This window comes from Furipterus horrens, unplaced genomic scaffold (genome assembly GCF_987537825.1).
Source record: "Furipterus horrens unplaced genomic scaffold, mFurHor1.1.pri manual_scaffold_8, whole genome shotgun sequence".
Taxonomy (NCBI): domain Eukaryota; kingdom Metazoa; phylum Chordata; class Mammalia; order Chiroptera; family Furipteridae; genus Furipterus; species Furipterus horrens.
This window is the reverse complement of record NW_028327178.1, coordinates 29,139,287-29,149,406: the sequence shown is the minus strand read 5'-3', so window position 1 is coordinate 29,149,406 and position 10,120 is coordinate 29,139,287.

Sequence of the window (10,120 nt, the reverse complement as noted above, 5' to 3'; positions counted from 1 at the left end):
AAGCATCCAAACCATGAAGAATACTCAGGCTCATTTGGTGATGCAGGTCAGGGATAAAAAGGAGAAAAAAAAAAAAAAAAAACCAGGAGAATCATACATAATATTTGTGGCACAAATAAAAGATAAGCATCATAATTAACAAAAAATTGCATATTAGTAAATATATTTTCACCTCATAGGAATACACTTTGAACTATCTCAAAATGTATTTACTAAAAGGCAAGATATCATTATATATGTATGTCTAATAATGAATTTTAATTATGGATCTACCCACATATTGGTTATACAGTTTTAAAGATTACAATTTGGTTAGTTTAGTTTCATCTCCCCCTATTTTTTTTTTTTTTTTTTTTAGTTTTTCATAAAATACAATGCTTCACAGAATAAATTAATGATATAATATTTACTGTATGGATTAACTACTTTTAAATTAAAAGGTACACTTGTTATCATGGTTCCTGATGGTATATAGTAGATTTAGACTGTATCTATAAATGTAAAAAATAATTTCAGTGAGAAATAAGTTAGGCAAATCAATTTCACTTAAATAAAATTGTTTTGACTAAGCTTTTCACTTTGTAACAACTTTCTTTAGTATTACTAAAACATTAGGTTTTATTTATAAATCATCAAGGAAAAACTTGACATTTCCCTGAGATAATGTGGATAGTTATTCAGATAATTCATCTTCAATAAATAGCACTTTTTTGTCCTTAATTATTTGTTTTGGTTATTTGCACTAATAAAATTTATTTGTCATTTATATTTCCTATGTATTCAATATTATTTTTAGTGACATGTATCAAGATATTCTGTATTCTTGGGCAAAACAAAAACATTCAGCCCTAAAACAATAAAAAACAGGGTTAAAAGAGTTCTAGCAGCAAAGTGAGTAGATCATAAGCACTGTATTCCCCAGGTGTTTTTTGTTTGTTTGTGTGTTTGTTTTTTCCACTGTTTCCACTGTGACAGTGCACTTAAGTTTCATCAAAACCATTTGTATTTTGCTTATGGTGCGTTGAGAAAATAAATTTTCCCAGGAGTAAAGGGCACCCAGATGTGATGCCATTGAGAGATGTGGTTTCATCATAATATGTATTTAATGAATTGCCATTAAAAGGTGCAATCACAGCTACTTAAAATGGCAACAGATTTGTACATTCTAACGCAATGGGAAAAAAATACATTTGACCGCTTACGCTTGTTCTTAGGTTATATTCTCCCCTTTGATCCCAGAATGGGAAGAATGCAAACAGCATTTCTCTTGAGGATCTTAGTCAGACACGGAGATGTACCAAGGAGACACTGTGGCTAAGCACCATAATGTGTATTGCCAGAGCAGCTGAATTACAAGGCACTGTCTTGTGTGCAGGAGACTTCATTCTAGATAAGGGGGCAGGGAGCAGGTGGGATGAAAGAAGGAATACCTCTGTTCTCCTGAACTTGCACTTACTCCTTAACAGCTGACAGGACTACGATTCAATGTATCTCTCTGGAAAATAGATACTAATTTTAACTATCAATACATACCTTGAAGTGATGCAAAAGGAGACTGAACACATACTTATATCCCCTCAAGTTTTATGAATGTTTAGGACACAACTTATTCATTTGACTGGAGGTCAAAGGCCATGTTCTGTCTGAGGCTGATGAGTTTCAAAATGCAGGTATCTTGAAAGTCATAGAATAGCAAAGAGTTCTTTCTATACTCCTTGACTTCAAAACTGGGTAGCCCTTGCACTGAATCCCGCAAGCCAAGCTCAGTTGATCCATCATTTTGAATCCTGCGTTGGACTGCTAATGAACTTTTCATTCTTGAAAACTTAAGTTTCTTTGGGGAGTGGAATTTATATATTATTTGTGTTCTTCAAGCCCCAGTATCGTCCTTCCATGAAATAATGGCCTACACTTTGGGATATAAGTGTTTCTAATTGATAAAATAGTGATTTCTTTACTTCTTCAACTCTTTTGAATCTTCTTTCTTACTCTTGTCACTCAAGTCTTTTAAATGCTCCTAATTTTTTAATTCCTCATGACCCCAAACTATTACCTGCTCATAGATTATAGTAATCATTCTCGTTTGACCTATAACAAATATACACTCTATATATCACTATGTTTATAAAACGCAAACACACATACAGTTTCACTATAACATAGTAAATATTCTGATTTTACCTATGACCATCTCATTAACTATAACCTATTTTTAAAAAATCAAGAAATTATAAGAGCAAAATAGCAAATATCAGTGATTTATTTTCCTTGGTAAATATAGCCTAAATTAGTATAAACAATAAATACATGTATATTACCATATTTAAAATACTTTTCACTAAATGAAGGTATTTTGACACAAACTGCTAGTGACTGTTGAGCCACTGAAGTCGTAATGCGCTTCTGAAACACATGTTATAATCATCAAACCTAAACATGCTTCTAATTAAAACAAATTCTGCTATAAGTATGCAGATCTAAAGGAAAGTGCTCTTGATATATTGCTGTTCAATTTGGACCTCCACCTCTTCTGCAGAAATCCCCCAGAGATACTGCAAAGCCATTAGCATCGGCTACGTGCTAAAGCTTCCAGTTTAACTCCAGTAGCCTGTGTAAAATCCTGGATTATAAATCACTGTTGCGACCTATGCCCAGGAATCCATCTGGTTGTATTGTTTATGAGAAGGATTGGAGGGAGTAGTATTGTGCGACATCTTTAGGGTTGACTGATCGGAAAATTTAAAAGACATTTCCAAAACAACGAGTAAAAATTTTCAGTACCTGTCTATTCAACATGTAGAAAACTAGGGAGAATTATTATATTCTTCCAAAATTAAACCCACAGAGGTGCCTACCTTTCATTATTATCAGGCTCAATAAAGGCTGTATGAAAAGCAGTTTGAAAAATCTGAAGTACTTTTAAAATACGTTATTATTACTACATTTTTCTTTAAATACTGCAAGCCTCTTTATTGTTCACTTTAAATATTCCCGTGCCTTTGGTTTCTCATTTATCTCCCCGAATTTCAGTGTCATTTATTCTTAAAACGTTATATATACCATGGCTATTTGATCCCATTCTCATTTTTATTGTTACCTTACATTGATAGATCAGCCTGTTTACTTCTTCTAGTGGATCCTATACTTGAATTTTAAAAACTGAGATTATCAGGTTAGTCTGCCATTAAATTCCTGTGTGATTATCAAAAAATATTTGATAACAATATGAAACTCGGTGATTTTCTTAATATTTTTTTCCATGTAGCAAAATTTGGAACATTTTAGATTTTACTTGAAAGTTGGTCCTCTTTTTCTTCTCCTTTTTTGTTTTCTCTTCTTCTCTGTCTCATCTTAAAATTTCTTAATTCCCTTTCCCCACTTCTTCACAACTTATTCCTCTGTCTTCCCCTGACCCTTTTTCTCTCTCATGCCACTTCTCTTCTCTTTGGATTATTAGAAAGCTGCAGGATTTTCTTATATACACCTGAACAAAAGCTCTGCAAAAATGCTCTGTGAGAACTTTCACAATCATTTTAAAAAATCCCCATGTAGTGTTTACGTGAGAATGGTGGAAAGGTAAGCGAAGGGCAAAGTTAACAGATCACCTTGGCCACTGAGATGCTGTGGGGGTCAAAGACATTGATATATGAGGCACACAGATAAATGAAATAATTTTAACATGGAACAGAAATTAAACTGGCAAAAGGAAAAAAAGTGTTTCACCTGTAGACTTTTCAGTATAGTATATATTTTGTCTCAACAACTAGATGTAAACCAATGGAGGACAGATTTAAAATATTAAACTTCTCAGTATCCTTCAAACTTATAGCACAGCTCTTGATATACATCAGGCACCTAAAAGGGAGTTGAGTGAAATGTAAAAATCATTATGAAATTGATGACTATCCCAAAAATATTGACTAACATTTTTTGATATTACTATCTGGCAGTTAAACAATGCAAATGAATATGAATGCATACACAGATACAACACATACACCAAAAGAGGAAAGAAAGAAAGAAAATTACACAACAATATGAAACTGGAGATATATACAAATACACAAGGGAAAATTGTATGAAAAAGTTTAGAAATTTTAATTAATTAATTAATTAACTTGCAAACTTAGATAGTAGGTAATTTTAAAATAATCAAGAATATCTTCATTACTTTCCAGAATCTAAGTTTCCAGAATTTATTATAGTGAATAAGCAACCTGTGAGTAGCTGTGCAATTAATATGTTATAGAGAGATATTGACTTATGTGTTCTTGGATAGGTCATGTTATCTGACCTACACTTCTGTTCTCTGAAGTGACTACTTATTTGCCTTTTCATCGGCCTCCTCTGCAAAGATGCTCTGCAAATAAATGAGGTAATGTTTGCAGCTTGGAAAAGAGACCCATTGCATACTCTCAGATGTTATTACTATTTCACATTCACGCCTGCTATATCATCGCCTCTGTTTTAAATTGAAATTGTACTGTTTGAGTCCTTGGGTTCTGATCAAAATCTGGGTCAACGTAAGAGAATGATTATTTTTAATTTTAATTCTGAGGCTCTGTTCAGAGAGCCCTTGCACGTGTGAGGGAAAACTGTGGAAAATAAACAAAGCACATAAATCAAGCTTTGAAAGAGAAAAATATCCGGAAGTATTTTTTATTTTCAATGAAAAGCGTGAACATTGTATTTCACTGGAGGAATATTTTGGCCCAGGAAGGAGGATTGTGCATGCAGTGTGAGCGTGTGTGCGCGCGTGTGTGCATGTGTGTATGTGTGTGTGCTGTGCGTGCGCGCCCGCGGAGAGAGGGGCGGGGGAGGCGGATGAGGAGGATGAGATCATAGTTTCAGGATCCTCAGGAAACCCTGGTACTGGCAGCAGCCAGCCTCTGCTGTGCCCACATGACCCACAACTCTGGCAACGGACCCGGCACTTCCAACATTATTAAATAATAAGAAAGCGGCTCCTACTCCATGCCCAAACCTCCCTACAGACTGATGGACACCTTCTAAGAGTTTGGCGAGTCAGTGACTGAGGCGCCCGTCCATTCCAAGGTGTGTGCTAGGCGTTTTCTTCCTTGACAGCTCTGGAGTGGGGGAGGGCGCGGGGGTGGAGGGGGTCCTGGTGCCGGGAGAAGAGTGGGCGCGGGGCTGGGCTGCTGCGCGCTGCCCCCGGCCGCTCGGTGCCCCGGAGCAAGCCGCGAGGCGGGAGATGCACAGGACGCGCAGCTCCAGCTACGCAGGGACCGCAGCCGCCCACGGCGCCGGGGCGCGGACACAGGAGGCTCGGCTGCTGGAGCAAGGGCGGGCGCCGCGCATCCGACAAAGTCAAGAGTGGAAGCGGACGGCGAACGCCGGCGGGGGCAGGGAATCACCCTAACGCCCACTCGCGGGGTTCCCACCTGTGCGCGGGCGCGGGCCGCGGCGAGCGCGAAGCATGTGCCCGGCGCCGCAGCCAGGACTGCGGCGCGGCGCTCCCCCGGGCAGCGGGCGGCGCCTCGGGCCCGCGGGGCGGCGGTAGCTGCTGCTGCAGGATGGCCGGCACCGGGGCGCGGGGCCGCGCAGGTAAATCCCAGCTGCCGGCTGAGGCCCGGCAGCGCCGCGGCCCCTGCTGTCGCCTCTGCGTCGCTCTCAGGTTGGCTGTGGCCGCAGGCTCCCTCGCGTCGCGGGCTGAGTTGTTTTCGTTGCCATTGCTGCCCTCTGGGTCGTCCTAGTGGGCTAAGCGGGTGGGAGATGGCGTGGTCACATCTATTAGGGATGACACTCACGTTGAGGAGCAGTCCGGGGGGTATTGACCAGGAAATCCGCGATGGGTTCCTTTCCAACCAGCGGCGTCTGCGCGTGTAGCAATCCGCTGCGGTGCCCGGACAGATGATTGGTGGGAGTGGGCACTCCGTACTGGGGTCGCGAGGGTCGCCTGGGTGAGGTGAGTAGTGTCTTGGGCTTTTGTAGCCTGTTGCCCACTTCGGAGTTTTCTGCTGGACAGGGGACAGACAGGAGGTTAGTTCTGGTACCCGAAGTGGTAGGTGGAGAGGTGTCTGTCAAAAGACCAAAGCCAAGGAGAACAGGGGTGGCGACAGCAGTGCTTGGGCTCAAAGGTACCATGCCTGAGACTTGGTAGTAAAACTTTACATTTGATAGACTTGGGGTATGGCTTTCAGAAGATAAGTGTAGAAGTCAGGGAGAAGTATTAGATGTACACTAGTCGTGAAGCTAAACACCATCCAGAAAATGGTCTTTACCTTCAAATCTTTCTGTTATCTGTTATGATCACTTGGTATTTAATGTGTTTATGTTTCTTTTTGAATATAACAATAACTTATATTGTTGAAAGACACAGTTGTTAATTTCTTTTACAAAAAAATAAAAAGAAAATGGAAAGAAAAAGAAAAAAAAAAGACACTTGTTTATTCCAAAGGTAGAAACTTTAGGAGAAAACAACTCTCCACAAATTCCAGACACAGTTCTATGTTCTTCAGCTTTATTCTATCACTTAATTCTTATAACACCATAAAGGGCAGGTAATAGTATTATCCACCTTTTAGAGATGAGGAAATCCACGGGGAGGTGAAATAACTCACCCAAGGTCATAATTATGAAATGTTAGAGCCCAGATGGACTTTTGGTGTACTCTTAACCAACTCATAATGTACATATGTAAAATAAGACCACTCCATTGTACCTCAAGTCTTCTATAATTGATACATTGCCCACATCTCTGTACTAAGATGAACTCTTAACTATATGCTACACATTGAGGGCAATTAACTCCTTTTCTAATTTTTAATATTGTAATTATGGCAAATATCCTTTCAGTAGTTTACTTTTGTCACAATGAACCAAGTTTCCTACAACAATTAGAGATTAAAGAAGTATTTATAGGCAAAGCTAAGATTTTTAGTAATTAAGATTTACCAGCCAAGTATTGTCAATTATTATAGAGCAGATAGCTGAATCTATTTCTTTGCACTTTGCGCAAAGCATGGTCATTATTTTCCTCAAAATACGATCTTACAGAATTTTTTTATCAAGTTTAATCATCTTTAATCCAATCATTCTGACAGAGGTTATGAAGTTTTAAAAGAAGAGTTATGCAATTATCTTTCAACTCTCAATAATTAAAAGCAGGCTATATTTTGAGGGTGTTTCGTGTATGTCATGCCTTTTAGCCAATTGTATGTACTTTATTCAGAATTGTAGAGCAATGAAGACTGAAATCAAGTTTTCTCATTAGACCTAATTCTGAATACTTTTTAAATCTTCACTTATTTTAAGTGAACCATAGTGCTGAAAAAAGGTCTCAGTGGGGTGAACTCTAACTACACATATTTAGAGAATTACTATTCTTCATTTGAACTTATGGAGCTCTTATGATATTCATTCTATTGGGCAGATGTCTCTTAAATCTTCATCTGTTATTCTTTTCAATAATGTTTTTTTTTTATATAATGAGTTGCAAAATTATTTTGACATTTATGTATTTCCTTAATTCTTGTCTTCTAGTTTAATTAAATTTAAAATATGTACTTCAAAAATTCACGCTTAGTCAACATTATAAGAGAAAAGAGACTGGAATCCAACTGGAACTACATGGAAACATTGGGATGTGAAAAAATATTTCCTGCTCTTCATTGGTTAACCTCCTCCACACCCCAAATTATGACTGCAGGGTTATTTTGGGATGCTGGAGTGCAGTGCTGTGGTCGGAAGAGTTGCATGCCATTAGACACAAGTGTTTTTGATATAGTAATTGAGTTTGAATTTTCAAAGACTATTTATATAGAACAGTGATTTTCATCTGGTGTGCAGCAGCAGGCACACTGGTGTGCCACAAGAATTTTTAAAACATGCAGTACCTGGCTATTTAGTCAGGGGCACTGACCTCTTTTCCCTTAGACTGTCAAATTAAAAAATAACAGCAGCCAACACAATAATGGTGTGAATAAATCAAAATTATACCTATTTTTATCAGATCAGAAATATATATATATATATATATATTTAATGGCATGCTGCAGAATTTTAGTAATTAGTTTATGTGTCCCATTAGATGAAAAAGGTTGAAATTCATGGATATAGAATGTGATTGTCTTAAGCCATTAATCTTGTGATACATACATATGTACTTTCTTTACTGACTCAGGTCTGTTCTAGTTTTCTAGTTTCTGTTACTTATTTTAGAGAAGGCATTACCTTGTTACTTTTACCTCACCTGGTAGGTTTGTCATAATTTTTTCCTTTCAAGTCCCACACCTCTAGTTTTGCAAGAATCATACTTTCTCTGCCTCTTGAAAGCCCCTCTATTTCAGGTTCTGGATGGAGAAATGGAGATCAGTGGTGAGCGGAAAGATGAGTGAGCCCTGCCAACACAGAGGGTCAGACTTTAATAAAATAATTATACAAATAAACCCTAATTTACAAATAGAGGTAAATTCTCTGAGAGAAGGAATTCAATAAGAATGTGTGTTAAGGGATGCTAGACCAGGCAGCGAGCTCAAAACAGAATATCCATAAATCATGTATTTGGAGAGGAATGAAGTGTGAGGACGTGTTTACTAAGGCAAGTGGTCTTCTTAAGTGCTTTCAGGGATATTTTCTGAATTATTTTCTGAATCAGAGACCTTTATCTCATTCTGGTTATCGCTACACTCCTCTATTCACCAGAAGACATACTATTCCACCTCATCCACTTATGGACATGGGAAGGTTTACAAAACTATCAATACTTTTTGAAGCACATAGAGCACGTGCTATCATTATGTGGTTGTTATCCTATTTGTTAAGAGTTATCTAGTTTAAGGAAATAGTGTCCTTTTATTTCTTTGCCTTAACAACCACGTTCAAATTTTAAAAAGTAGTTGTATGTGTGTTGAAGTGGCAGAATGTTCCAAAATAGAAACGTAACTGATTCATCACATAGTATCTAAGATTCTACAGTGTCCAAGAGAAGAGAAGAAGCTGCGAGTAAGGGAAGTGATGTTAAGTGTTTAATATACTGTGAAAATGGTATTAAGAATTTAAAGCAAACTTAATAATAGTTAAATTTATTTAATACTTATTGTGTGCTGGACATCATTTTATGGACCCTATATAAGTGAACTAGTGGATTCCTCACAGTAGGCTTCTGAAGTCTGCATGGATTACTGCTACCCTCATTTAACAGAAAGGGGAACTGAAGTTCAAGGAGGACAATAATCATAACCACTGTCACAAAGGGAGAGATGAGACCTAAACTCAAGATTTCTGATTGGGTAGTCCATACTGTGAACTATTGTGTGACAACACAACAATAAATTTATTGGTGCATTAAATTCCCATCATTCTTGAAAATAATAACACCTCCTAATTTGATCTTTTTGTTATTTTTTCCTTCATAAAAAGTCAGTGGAAAATAATACTTTTTCTAAAGCAATACTTTTCTGACTCATATTTTATGGGCATAATAAATATAAAGCAGAGAGATTTATAAATGCCTAGACAAAAACTGGTGACTTCTAGGTTATGAGAAATGTCTCATTATGTATTATATATTTTTAAAATTCTAGAACAGTAAGTTGAGCTCCATTTGAAACTGTTGAAACTTTTAATATTAATAAAATATGCTTGAGCATTACAAATAACTAGAGAAATACCTTTAATAGCTGGAAGTTATATGACCATTAATAAAGTTAAGAATTTTAAGTCACCTGTTACACCTTCCCCCAAAGTCTTTGTCCAGGGTATGCACTGCAAGGAGGCTATAAAGTGTAACATGAAAACATCTGTTGAATTGTCTTAAGAAAAATTTTAAATCCTATTGATTTTTACATAGAGATCTTTTGACATGATTCATAGTAATTATTATGATAAAAACACGTAATAATTTCAAATACTATCCAAACAATGTTAACCTAAGATACATGACCCATGTGGTTAGCAAAGAGAAGTACTGATTGGTTGACTGTGCTAATGCATATAAAGATGTTTTCACAGTGTCTGAAAATGAATGTTAGTCAATATTATCTCTCCCTGAAAACAATGGGTACTATGCAGTTGATATGATTGAAGTTAGTGTTAACCATGAATCACAATCATACATACTACACATATACATATGAGACTCTTCTTTGAAGCTGTTGGA